Here is a 14,560-nt window from a genome sequence, read left to right on the forward strand (position 1 = left end):
TGGTGTTCAGTGGTGGTCTTTGAAATGTTACTTGTAGGAAGGGTGTTCCTAGGTTGGACATTATTGGTTTGGTTTCTTATGGTGGTCTCTGTAAATTGGACATTGTAAGGTTGCTGTTTAGCGGTGGTCTTTGAAATGTTACATGTACGAAGGGAGTTCTGGTGATGTTATTTAAATTATAGTGCATATTATCAGTTGTTACAGTATATGTGTGTTAGATGGTGTGGAGCTATCTAGAATCGAGTTATGTGGTGATGTTATTTAAATTGAAGTGCATATTATCAGTTGTTACAGTATATGTGTGTCAGATGGTGTGGAGTTATCCAGAATCTAGTTATGTGGTGATGTTATTTAAACTAAAGTGCATATTATCAGTTGTTACAGTATACTTACAGGGGTGATGAGGGGGAAGCTGGACCTGTCAGCTGGTGTCTTAATAAGGTTATACAAATTGCTTCCAGTAGGCTGAAAAACACAAAAACAAATAATATGGTGTATCTTCGTTTTGTATACTTATCAAAAATTTGTAATGTATAATGCAAGAGTTTGTGTTCAGATTAAGAAATGATGAGGATGACTTCAAAGACAACTTCACAAAAACCTCAGACCTAAAGCATTCAGTTCTCTGTCTTTTTGCCATTCCCTTTGTTAACAAGAGAACAAGTGACAGAAATTTCTTAAACATGTATTTCTGCCAATAAAATTGATAGATGTTTTATTGAATATAGGCTTCCTGACCTTGTAAAAAGTTTGTTTTACTTTTTTTGGGGGGGTGGGGGGGGGGTGGGGGGTGGGGGTGCATGATGTCTATATATTTATCAGTATTAGATGGAGGTATGATTCATTGTGTCAGTTTCTTGTTAATTCAAGTCCTACAAATATTAATAACCACTTCTTGACCTTGCAGGCCTTTGCATTTAACTTTCCACTCAAGAATAAAACAAGTTTCCAAATAACTTTGATCAGAAAGAAAATCCAGTTTGAAACAATTTTATCCTTAAAAATGTTGTACTATAGGTGACATGTTTTCTTGGAAGAATCTTGTTATAACCTTCAATTAAGAAGAGTTCTTTGTCCAGATTATATCTCATAGAAGATTGATTTATAATAACCGTTTAGAACAGAACCATTGCTTTAAATAAATAGATTCAATGTCTATCACCAAAGTGATCATCAAAATTGTCTGTAATTATTATATTTTTCACTCAACTCATACATACCAGATTTTCAAAGAGTCTAACTTGTATATTTTCTATATCAAATGTTTCATCCAGACCTAATTTTCGTATTACTTGTCTGTAAAAGAAATAAAAAGGTTACGTTATGTTCAAGGAAAATGAGCACCATACACAAAGTTTAGTTCACCTATGTCAGATTCCACGTACGAGTGAATAGATCTACTACATAATGAACGATAACTCGTACTATGAACGATAACTCGTGTTCGCCTACCTGTACATTGTACCATCTAGCGTTTTCTTTAATTACTTTTTCACTGCAAATTTTCTACTCAAAAAATATTTTAAATGAACTTAAATATAATTTCTTGAAAGTATTATATCTAAAAAATAAAATTGTCTATCTTATATAAATCCAGTGATGAATACTCATTGACAAATAATAAAAAAAAATTCATAAGCATTTATTTTCAGTCAATCCCAAGAAAAATGTTATTCATTATAATATTCTGGACTATATACCTTTGCCAGCCGAAACACATACCTGCAAACACAGACGAATCCTGCAATGACTAGTACAAGAACAAATATTCCCCCAATAGCAATGCCTGCAATTGATGCGTCAGTTAAATCTAAAATGATAATATTAATTAGTTTAGTTTAATTTGTTAAATGCTAAAGGTGAAATAATTAATTTTCGGGGTGTTTAATTTTTATGGTTTTTGACATACAAAGAGACCCACGAATTCACGTCCACCACAAAATATAAAATTTCAGATACATAACTAGTCTACACTTCCCTAACCACAAAATCAAATCCCCAAGAACCAATAATTTTTTATAAAACGAAGAAAATTTGACACCACGCAAATAGTGATTTCACAATATTAACAAGGTAATAGAAACTGGAAATAGTCAAGGTTCGTTGAACAAAATAGAGAAGTCTTGTACACTATTTTCCATGTGTTAATTATCGTATTATCAACTGAAAAGATTTATTTATGATACCACATGGAACATAGGAAACTTGGTTTTGCAAATCAAATTATGACCAGGTTTTTAGTGTCAAAATCTTGATATTAAACTATTTGGTGAGATTGCGATTTCATTAGAGATTTCTGTCTAGCATCGTATTCCATATTAATACCTCTTTCACATAAACACACATCCAGCCTCTCACTTTAGCCTCCGTAGTAATTTTACTCAACACGTGTACACGTCGCAAGTTGTGAAGAGCACACAGAAAGACAACTCTTCTACATGATTAACAGCCATGTGATTTTAGCAAGAATTACAGAATTTCTAATGAACAAATATAAATCAAATTAATGTGTTATCTTTACCTTGGATTTAAACTGATTTAAAAATAGAAGATAAAGTTAACTTCAGTATCTCTAACATCAGTATCTCAAATACCATGGATATTTCAAAGTGAGTTGAAAGTCCCAACCATTTTTCTCCATGTATTTCACCCTCAATATTTCTAACCCTTGGATATCTTAAATTTTTTTCTCAGTCCCATCTAGTTTGTGATATGGGGTTTGACTGTATATAAATATAGATGTAGTGTTTACTTACATTTGGACATATTTTCCAAAATTAAGAGATGTTCTTTTGAAAACGTACTTTCAAATTTCACAAAGATTTTGGAAGCTGGGAAATTTATTTTACCTATTTTCTATTTAAAAGCGTAACAGTACTCCTGAACATGACCATAAACTCCTGTTTACAAGAAATTCTGCAGTCTGGTGACGGGTTGTTCATATCATTCAAGTACACTACCCGCTCTATACCGATGGTTACACTCTCTTTACAGTATCACGAACTATAGTTTCAGCGTATTGTAAGATGAATTACAAGTTTCAATTTAGTAAACTTAAATTTCATTTAGATTTAAGCAAACATTGAATTATGTTTCTGTTACAGTTATTCTCTTTACAAATTACTCTTACAATTGAATTCTATTGCTATATTACAGGAGTACAAATTTATATGTCACAGAAATAAATACAAATGTACTAGCTGTTTGAAAAAAAAAACAATTGTATAAAATTCCTTTCCTGCAATTCATGTGCATGCAATTATGTTAAGTACATTGATGTGCATACAGATTTTTATAATTAATGCACTATTGTGCACTAATTTGTATACATTATATATTTGAAACATTTGTAATTGAAATTCAAAAAGTTTTACAATTATTCACAATTGTCATATAAGAGATAATATATAAAGGACTCACCAGATTTTCCAGCCGAATTCCGTCAGCTTCATGTTTCGTAGTTGAGTGTTTTTGTAGATTGGGTCGGCCAGGTCATAGAACATTGGCATGTACTCGAACCAGCTCTCTATCCTCTTCATGGTGTTCATGGATATTTCCTCTAGTGGCATCCCCACACGCTGTCTCTTCTTGGAGCCGGTGATGGACGAGGTAGTGGAGGCTTCCGAGGTGTTGTCATCGAAATCTTCTTCATGTTCGATGGTGTGGTCAGTGTCTGTACTCTCTGGATCCTGTTGCGGTCTCTTGCGGGGTGAGGTCCTGGTCGGTGCTTGGTTGGCTTCTTCGGCGCCTAGCTCTTGTCCTTGTCACTCGCATTGCCCTTGAAACTCGCCTTGCCCTTGTCACTCGCCTTGCTCTTGCCACTGGCCTTGCCCTTGTCACTCGCCTTGCTCTTGCCACTGGCCTTGCCCTTGTCACTCCCCTCTGGGGGTTTCTTGCTCTCTTTGTGCGGTCTTGGCACTGTTGTTGTCTGCTGAATGAATGTTGTACATATGAAAAATGACGCGCTTATAAAGGCCCAGCGATGCACCGCTTATCATAGACCGATGTTCGAGCGGTAATCGGCTGATGTATAATACATCGCTCATACATTGCTGAAGATCGTTCGTACATCGGTCGACTATGTGCCAGTGTTTAATTGTTCGAGCATCGACCGATGATCGGCCGATGTCTGTTGGCCACCACTCACCCCGAATGACCTCAGATTCAACGTAGGCTGTACGATGCTTGGACATTCATTAAATAACAAAGATGCTTGAAAGACGTTTTAATGATGGGTTGCCGATAAGGAGCGATGTGGGGCATCGGTGGAGACATCGCTGATTTTTAAATGCAACTTATTTTCTATCGATGACCCCCACCGATTCGCCCGATGGCCTCAGTCACCGTCCGATAACTATGGGTGTCCGGCCGGCAACCAAGCCATTTTTATCAAAGGAACGCATCGGTTGCCCATCGTACACCCCATTGCTGGATAATGTGACTGATACTTAATATATTTCTAAAACACTTAATCCATTTTGACAAGGTGTTCAGGTCTTCTCCTTCATATTTAGGCCAAAGCCTGTCATAATCTTCGTCAGAATTCATAATAGAAATGAAGTTCTGTCGCCAATTTAAAGTTCAGGACTCCCTTTTTAGGATCTTTTAAGATGATTGCTTTGATGCCGTCATTTTTAACTAATAGTGTATCAACATCACCCGTAATGACGTTTCCAATGTCATTGTATATGAAAGGAGTACAACTTTTTAGAGGATTTTGATTTAGATGTTCAATGTCAAGGCATTGTAAGGTTTGTATATAAATGAAAAGTTATAACAATAGTTTGGGACTATCAATAGGAAATGCTGGGTGTAGTCTTCAACTTGCAATAGGGTGAAATGTAAGACTGAATTTTTTTATGATTAAGAATGTCGCTAATGTTCACAGCATCTATTTATCTCTTAAATAAATTCTGCTAAGGGCTATTGAATTCTTAAAGGTAACCAATTTTTCTTTCGCTTAAATATCCGCGGACTAAATTTCGCGCTAAAATTTCCATTCACACCTTAAGAAAATCTGCTATGTCTTGCAGCCTAATAATATAATATGAGCAACATCCTTCAATTCATTCCTCAGTTGTCAATGCCTTCTGGACAAAATGTAGTTTTCATTTCCACTAAATTCTGGGCACATTTCTTTGCTATGTACAAAAGCTTATTTAGACTCCGACTCAGGGTTATTATATCTATTACTTACAATGGCATATATACTTCAAATCTTAGTCAGTAATTTGTACCGATAAATATTTTGAAAATCTCAATAAAATATCCCAGAGACACAAAGACTAAATTACATGCCTAAAATACCATTGATGATCATTTCATGAAAGTAATATGGAGACATCCCAATATAAATATATTTTCTAAATACTTAACAGTTGATTGAAATGTAACGTTAAAAAGGTACGTTCAAGATACCAAAAACAAAAAAAAAAAGATTTAGAGATAAAGAAAAAATTAAAACATATATATATATATATATATATATATATATATATATATATATATATATATATATATATATATATATATATATATATATATATATATATATATATATATACATACAACAAAACACTGACTACATAATTAGGCACCTCCTGCTTCATAGTAAAAAAAATTATCAATTCATTTTGCAATGTCTCATACATATTATATATAAAAAAAATTCTTAGGGAAAAAAGTAGGTATAACAAAATGCAATACAATGTAATACTTTATGGTATAACACTAATGACAATACAGTGACACTTCTCTAATCCGACAGGCATTAGGAGACAAATTTTGTGTCAAAATAGACAGGGTGTTGGATTTTACAGAGTAAAACACTTGTAAAAATATCAAATAAAAATGAAGAAAAGCTTGTAGTTCACAGTGAAACGAATTGCAGAGGTGTCAGATTAGACAGTTTTCACTGTACTTCAAAAACTGGACACGCATAAAAAATACCTTATAATTAAAATCTAAGGGGGAGTGTTCAAATAATTAATGAAAGAAAAAGTGAGCAAGCTCACATACCCCACGCTCCCCAAAACTCGACAATGCAACACGTAATGAATGGCACAGTGCATTTTAAATACACAGTATAATTCAAAAAGGGGCATTACTTGCAAAAAATCATCACATCAAAACTTCTTGCATATAAGAACATTCAAATCTCTGTATGTTACAAATTTAATTGGGCTGAAGTTTCCAGATAAATAATGGAATCAAAATTTCTTGGTAATATACAAATCTATACATCACGTATGAAATACCTACAAAATTTCAGGAAATTCGGTGCAGGAGTTATGCTGACAAACTGTTATTTAAATTCCTCAGTGATTTCGATTTGTTAATGAGGGTAAGTCCATGTTCAACACATGACAATTTACACATTTAAATAATTGATGGAAACACAATTATGATGTAGTCATATAAAATTTGTTTATATGCTGTACTTATGCAATTATTTAGGGCAAAGTACCAATTTGATGGGGGGGGGGGGGAGAGAGAACTATCCAAGATCAAAATCAATAGGGGTCTTTTAAGGTCATAAAATATTTCACATAAAATTTCATTACAGAAGCTGATTCCAGTGGATTTCCTTATTACCTAGCTGGAAAGTTTTCTTTAATATAGGCAAAACTCTTAAGGCAAAAATAATGGAATCGGAATTTCCTGGTAATATGCACATCTACACACTGTGTACTTAATATCTGCAAAGTTTAACCAAATTCTGTGCAGCGGTTAAAGAGGAGTTGCACTAAGAAACTGTTCATCTCTATATTCAAGATAGGGCCAAAAATCTAAGTTGAAAAGTGCCGAAATTCCCAGTAAAATAATGGAATCGGAATTTCCTGGTAATATGCACATCTATACATTGTGTACTAAATATATGCAAAGTTTGACAAAATTCTATGCAGCGGTTTAAGAGGAGTTGCGCTGACAAACTGTTCATTTCTATATTCAAGATATGGCCAAAAATCTAAGTTGAAAAGTGCCGAAATTCCCAGAAAAATAATGGAATCGGAATTTCCTGGTAATATGCACATCTACACATTGTGTGCTAAATATCTGCAAAGTTTAACCAAATTCTGTGCAGCGGTTTATGAGGAGTTTCGCTGACAAACTGTTCGTCTGTATATTCAAGATATGGCCAAAACTCTAAGTTGAAAAGTGCCGAAATTCCCAGAAAAAATAAAGGAATCGGAATTTCCTGGTAATATGCACATCTACACACTGTGTACTAAATATCTGCAAAGTTTGACGAAGTTCTGTGCAGTTTATGAGGAGTTGCGCTAACAAAATAACAGGACTGACGGACTGACTGACTGACTGACTGACACACTGACTGACTGACTGACGGACGGGTCAAAAACATTATACCCCCCGCAACGTGTTGCGTGGGGTATAATAATTTATGCGTCCCTTTTACTAAAATATTATATATTTATCTTTGTTCCATCATTTCTGAGAAGCTAGAGATCTTTAAAGGTTTTTCAAACGATGTACATACAATGCACACTCACACAGGCAAAAATAAACACAGAAAATAGTAAATAACCTGAGGAAATTATATGACCCAAAAACAAGGAAATCTATTTAACATATGTCATGAAAAATATACAAAAATTATACAAAGGATTTACTAAAAATATTTATAACAAAAAAGGGACTAGGTTGGTAAAAGGAAAAAAAATACTCAATTTCTAAAGAACAAAATTTCAAATTATAAAATGGTTAGCCAGTTGTCAAAATGAATATTTTTCTGCATAAACCTTTATTGTTTGATATGGTCTCTTATGGTGTCTTGCAAAACACCACATGTGTTGAATTGAACAGTAGATAATAAGCATAGGTTTTCTATTATTTATTAGCTTGACAAATCATTAAATTTCATTGATATTGCTTATATCTTACAGAATCACTAATAATACTTTACTATTAAAGATTTAGTTTGCTTTGATTCTACATAGATTGGATTTAAACATACATATGTACCCTGATTTAATAAATTATGTATTATAAATGTCCCAAATATTTCTTGCTACGTATTTTACTGATAGAGCAAATTGCACAATTTTGTAGTATATCATATTATGGTCAGAGTAAAATACAAGCAACCAGACTGGAAAGGTTTTATATACATGTAAATATGGTTATGAAAAAATTTTGAATATTGTGTTCAAAATAGACACACACAAACTATACCCATGGTCAGTGAAATCTAATAATTGAATGTGATTCATCGATCATTTTAATTTCTCGATAATTTTACAGTAAATGATTAATTGGATGCTTTCTTTAAACCTTAAGCATTGTATCATTATATTTCAAACAACCAAGTATGATGGATCTCTAGTTTACCAGTATATATACACACATAAGGAAATTTAGGTTTTACGAAAGTAAAGATAGAAATAACTCCCACTCCCTGGTGACTATATATAGCAATTCTCCTAGCACATTATTTTCCATTGACGAGGACACTGTGGAGCAATCTGAACATATTTAGATAAATAACCAGTTTTTTTTAATGAATTGTGACTGGCCTGGTCACCTCTAGAGGAGGCGGATTTGGAATGAATGTATTAGAGTGGAGTTGTTGGTTATTGTTCAATGATTTAGAGATTCATCCAAACTCCATTTCATTGAAGAATAATTTTCATACTCGGATTATACATATAGGAAGTTCTCCATTGTAAATTTTTCATCTTCTGTACCACTGGGCACCTAATCTATGTACCGTTGGGCACATAATTATTTGTACCATTGGGCACATAATCTGTTGTACCACTGAGCACATATTCTTTTGTTCCATTTGGCACATAATTTGTTGCACCATTTGGTACATAGTCTGTTGTACCATTTGGCACATAACCTGTTGGACTACATGGCACATGATCTTTTGTATCACTAGAAATACTATCAGTTGTGTCATCTGGCACATAAATGGGGAAAGAATTCATATCTTTTGGCACATAATATGTACCAACAGAAAAATGGTTTGATTTACCTATAGGAAATGGATTTGATGTCCGGCACATAATCCAACATACCATTGGGCACATAATCTGATCTATAAGCTGTTGCGTTATCAGTGATACTTTTCGGTACAATTTACTCTTTATTCCATGAGGCACAGAATTCATCACAGAAAGATCTTTTGTACTACCAGCTACACAATTTGAGGCCAAGGAATTTTCTTTATCATTCTGGAAGTTCTTCAAATTTTGTATCATGGGGGAGGTAGTCTGTAAACTGTTTAGACGCAGCTGTTAAAAGCTGCGGTCCAGAATCCGTGTGAGTGGTCTGATGCTCTGTATTCAACGTTCTGTTGGGATGGTATCCTGGTATACTTAGTTGATTGGCAGTTTGGCACATATCTGTTTCATGTATAATGTCTGGTCCATTAGTTGATTGGTCACAATTCAACTGATCAACAGTTGAAATGTTGCTATACACTGGATTTTAGCATTGTTGGTTTGGTTTGTATAGAAGGGTATTCTTAAATTGGACATTGTACGGTTGGTGTTCAGTGGTGTTCTTTGAAATGTTACTTGTAGGAAGGGTATTCCTAGGTTGGACATTATTGGTTTGGTTTCCTATAGTGGTCTCTGTAAATTGGACATTGTAAGGTTGCTGTTCATTGGTGGTCTTTGAAATGTTACATATAGGAAGGGAGTTCTGGTGATGTTATTTAAATTACAGTGCATATTATCAGTTGTTACAGTATATGTGTGTTAGATGGTGTGGAGCTATCTAGAATCGAGTTATGTGGTGATGTTATTTAAATTATAGTGCATATTATCAGTTGTTACAGTATATGTGTGTCAGATGGTGTGGAGTTATCTAGAATCTAGTTATGTGGTGATGTTATTTAAATTAAAGTGCATATTATCAGTTGTTACAGTATACTTACAGGGGTGATGAGGGGGGAGCTGGACCTGTCAGCTGGTGTCTTAATAAGGTTATACAAATTGCTTCCAGTAGGCTGAAAAACACAAAAACAAATAATATGGCGTATCTACCTTTTGTATACATATGAAAAATTTGTAATGTATGAATGCAAGAGTTGGTGTTCAGTTAACGAAATGATGAGGATGAGTTCAAAGCCAAATTCACAAAGATAAAACCTCAGACCGACTGTTATTTAAGCATTCGGTTCTCGATCTGTCTTTTTCCCATTCCCTGTGCTTTGTTAACAAGAGAACAAGTGACAGACATTTCTTAAACATTTATATCTGCCCAAAAAATTGATAGATATTTTATTGAATATGGGCTTCCTGACCTTGTAAAAAGTTTTGTTTTACTTTTTATTTTTTTTTTTTGGGGGGGGGGGAGGGGGGTTGCATGATGTTTATATATTTATCAGTATTAGATCGAGGCATGATTCATTGTGTCAGTTTCTTGTTAATTCAAGTCCTACAAATATTAATAACCACTTATTGACCTTGCAGGCCTTTGCATTTAACTTTCCACTCAAGAATAAAACAAGTTTCCAAATAACTTTGAAGAAAGAAAATCCAGTTTGAAACAATTTTATCTTTAAAAATGTTGTACTATAGGTGGCATGTTTTCTTGGAAGAATCGTGTTTGTTATAACCTACAATTAAGAAGAGTTCTTTGTCCAGATTATATCTCATAAAAGATTGATTTATAATAACCGTTTAGAACAGTACCATTGCTTTAAATAAATAGATTCAATGTCTATTACCAAAGTGATCATCAGGATTGTCTGTAATTATTAAATTTTTCACTTAACTCATACATACCAGATTTTCAAAGGGTCTAATTTGTATATTTTCTATATCAAATGTTTCATCAAGACCTAATTTTCGTTTTACGAGGGGTGATCAAAAAGTTCGCGAACTAATTGAATTTCTTCCATGAAAGAAATAAAATTAGGTTTCAGTGTTTATTATTTTTTAAAGTAGTCCTCTCCGATTTTAATGCACATATGCCACCGTTCTGCCCATGCGCGAATAACGTGATCCACGCGGTGACGTGACATGCTTTGTAGCATTCTGTTCACAGAATCTGAAAGATTTTTCCGAGTCTTATATTCCTTACCATGGAAGTTATTTTTCATAACAAAAACAGTCCATTTGTCAGAAATGACCAAATCTCGGAAATAGGATGTGTGGAAAAGGATATCCTTTTCCAGAATGAGCATGGTGACCATCACAACCCGAGTTCTCTGTCTTAGGAACGTCGTTTATCAAAAATAGATATAGTGTGGGCGCCTTCTTTTTATAATATCTGATATGTTTAAAGTCTAAAGTAAACGATTAAACGATAATTTAGGGATTTAATAATTATATTATTGTTAAGATATTTAACTATTTTTCTAACTGTAACTTGGCGATCTTTCATATCAAATTGCTCTACTAAGGATACATCTCTTCCTCAGCTTGCTTTCACTTGGCAACAAAAAAAAAACACACAAATTTTAACCATCTCCCTTCTTTCACTAAATCAGCCAATCTAATCATTAATTAAACCTCTGGCAAGTCTTGCATTCATAAACCTTGTACAAAATATTATATGCTACTGCAAAGGAATTTCCAAGATATACATTAAACTTTACAGCCGTTTGTTGCTCGAGTACGATAGAGTCAACCATTTTTTTTTCACAAGTCATCTACATATTGACGTCATTTTCACATTGTGACGTCACAAACATCGAACAAAACATTACATAACATCTGCTATTTATAGAACATATGAATGACTATATGTGTGTCAAATTTCATTCTGATCTGAATTGTGGTTTTGTAATTATAGAGATAGTTCGCGAACTTTTTGATCACCCCTCGTACTTGTCTGTAAAGGAATAAAAAGGTTACAAAGATTATGTTCAAGGAAAATGAGTACCATACACAAAGTCTAGTTCACCTACATCAGAGCACATTTCTTTAATTAGTTTTTCTCTGCAAATTTTCTACTCAAACATATTTTAAATGAACTTAAATATAAATTCCAATTTGAAAAGTATCATATTTAAAAAATAAAATTGTCTATCTTATATAAATCCAGTGATGAATACTCATTGACAAATAATAAAAAAAACATAAGCATTTATTTTCTGTCAATCCCAAGAAAAAATGTTTTTTATTATAATAATCTGGACTATATACCTTTGCCAGCAGAAACACATACCTGCAAACACATACTAATCCTGCAATGAATAGTACAAGAACAAATATTCTCCCAATAGCAATGCCTACAATTTATGCGTCAGGTAAATCTAAAATGATAATATCAATTAATTAAGTTTAATTAGTTAAATGCTTACGGTGAAATAATTTTCGTTGGGGTTTAATTTTCATGGTTTTCGACATACAAAGAGACCCACGAATTCACGTCCACCACATAATATAAATTTCAGATACATAACTAATCTACACTAAATCAAATCCCCAAGAACCAGTAATTTTTCATAAAACGACAAAAATTTGACACCACTCAAATAGTGATTTCACAGTCTTAATAAGGTAATAGAAACTGGAAAAATATATAGTCAAGTTTCGTTGAACAAAAAAGAGAAGTCTTGTACACTCTTTTCCATGTGTTAATTATCGTATTATCAACTGAAAAGATTTATTTATAATACCACATGGAACATGGGAATCTTGGTTTTGCAGAACAAATTATTACCAGGTTATTAGTGTCAAAATCTTGATATTAAACTATTTGGTAAGATTGCGATTTCATTAGAGATTTCTGTCTAGAATCGTATTCCATATTAATACCTCTATCACATAAACACACATCCAGCCTCTCACATTAGCTTCCGTAATAATTTTACTCAACACGTGTACACGTCGCAAGTTGTGAAGAGCACAAAGAAAGACAACTCTTCTACATGATTAACAACCATGTGATTTTAGCAAGAATTACAGAATTTCTAATGAACAAATATAAATCAAATTAATGTGTCATCTTTACCTTGGATTTAAACTAATTTAAATATAGAAGACACAGTTATCTTCAGTATCTCTAACATCAGTATCTCAAATACCATGGATATTTCAAAGTGAGTTGAAAGTCCCAACCATTTTTCTCCATGTATTTCACCCTCAATATTTCTAACCCTTGGATATCTTAAAATTTTTTTCTTAGTCCCATCTAGTTTGATATGTGGGGTTTGACTGTATATAAATATAGATGTAGTGTTAACTTACCTTTGGACATATTTTCCAAAATTAAGAAATGTTCTTTTTGAAAACGTACTTCTAAATTTCACAAAGATTTTGGAAGCTGAGAAATTTATTTTACCTATTGGAGAGTGGAGTAGAGTGGTAGTGGAGGCTTCCGAGGCGTTGTCATCGAAATCTTCTTCATGAACGATGGTGTGGTCAGTGTCTGTACTCTGTTGCGGTCTCTTGTGGGGTGAGGTCCTGGTCGGTGCTTGGTTGCTTTCTTCGGCGCCTAGCTCTTGTCCTTGTCACTCGCATTGCCCTTGAAACTCGCTTTGCCCTTCTCACTCGCCTTGCTCTTGCCACTGGCCTTGCCCTTGTCACTCCCCTCTGGGGGTTTCTTGCTCTCTTTGTGCGGTCTTGGCACTGTTGTTGTCTGCTGAATGAATGTTGTACATGTGAAAAATGACGCGCTTATAAAGGCCCAGCGATGCACCGCTTATCATAGGCCGATGTTCGAGCGGTAATCGGCTGATGTATAATACATCGCTCATACATTGCTGAAGATCGTTCGAACTTGGGTCGACTATGTGCCATCGAGCATCGACCGATGATCGGCCGATGTCTGTTGGCCACCACTCACTCCCGATGACCTCAGATTCAACGTAGGCTGTACGATGCTTGGACACACATTGTCCGATCCTTGAAAGACGTTTTAATGATAAGTTGCCGATACGGAGTGATGTGGGGCATCGGTGGAGACATCGCTGATTTTTAACTAAAACTTATTTTCTATCGAAGACCCCCACCGATTCGCCCGATGGCCTCAGTCACCGTCCGATAACTATGGGTGTCCGGCCGGCAACCACGCCATTTTTATCAAAAGAACGCATCGGTTGCCCATCGCTGGATAATGTGACTGATAATTAATATATTTATAAAACACTTAATCCATTCTGACAAGGTGTTCAGGCCTTCTCCTTCATATTTAGGCCAAAGCCTGGCATAATCTTCGTCAGAATTCATAATAGAAATGAAGTTCTGTCGCCAATTTAAAGTTCAGGGCTCCCTGTTTTTAGGACCTTTTAAGATAATTGCATTGATGTCGTCATTTTCAACTACTAGTATATCAACATCACCCGTAATGACGTTTCCAGTGATACTGTAGTTGAAAGGAGTACAACTTTAATGAGGATTTGTTTTAGATGTTCAATATCAAGGCATTGTAAAGTTTGTTTATAAATGAAAAGTTTGCAAACAATAGTTCAAGACTATCTGTAGGATATGAAGGGTGTAGTCTTCAACTTGCAATACGGTGAAATGCAAGACTGAACTTTTTTTTATGATTAAGAATGTCGCTAATGTTCACAGCATCTATTTATCTCTAAAAAAAATTCTGCTAAGGTCTACTGAATTCTTAAACTTAAGGTAACCAA

The 14,560-nt window shown here is 34.2% G+C and overlaps 1 long non-coding RNA gene across 1 annotated transcript; it reads right to left on the minus strand.

Moving 5' to 3' along the window:
* Positions 1-394: 394 nt before the first annotated feature.
* LOC133190241 (uncharacterized) lies at positions 395-1,810 on the minus strand. Its single transcript, XR_009721581.1, has 3 exons — positions 1,723-1,810; positions 1,221-1,296; positions 395-465 (listed from the first exon to the last, which is right to left on the minus strand). It is a non-coding gene; the product is annotated as an uncharacterized LOC133190241 (long non-coding RNA).
* Positions 1,811-14,560: the final 12,750 nt, after the last annotated feature.

This window comes from Saccostrea echinata, unplaced genomic scaffold (assembly GCF_033153115.1).
Source record: "Saccostrea echinata isolate AGI-Se365-2 ecotype Australia unplaced genomic scaffold, CSIRO_AGI_Sech_v1 ptg000022l, whole genome shotgun sequence".
NCBI classification, from domain to species: domain Eukaryota; kingdom Metazoa; phylum Mollusca; class Bivalvia; order Ostreida; family Ostreidae; genus Saccostrea; species Saccostrea echinata.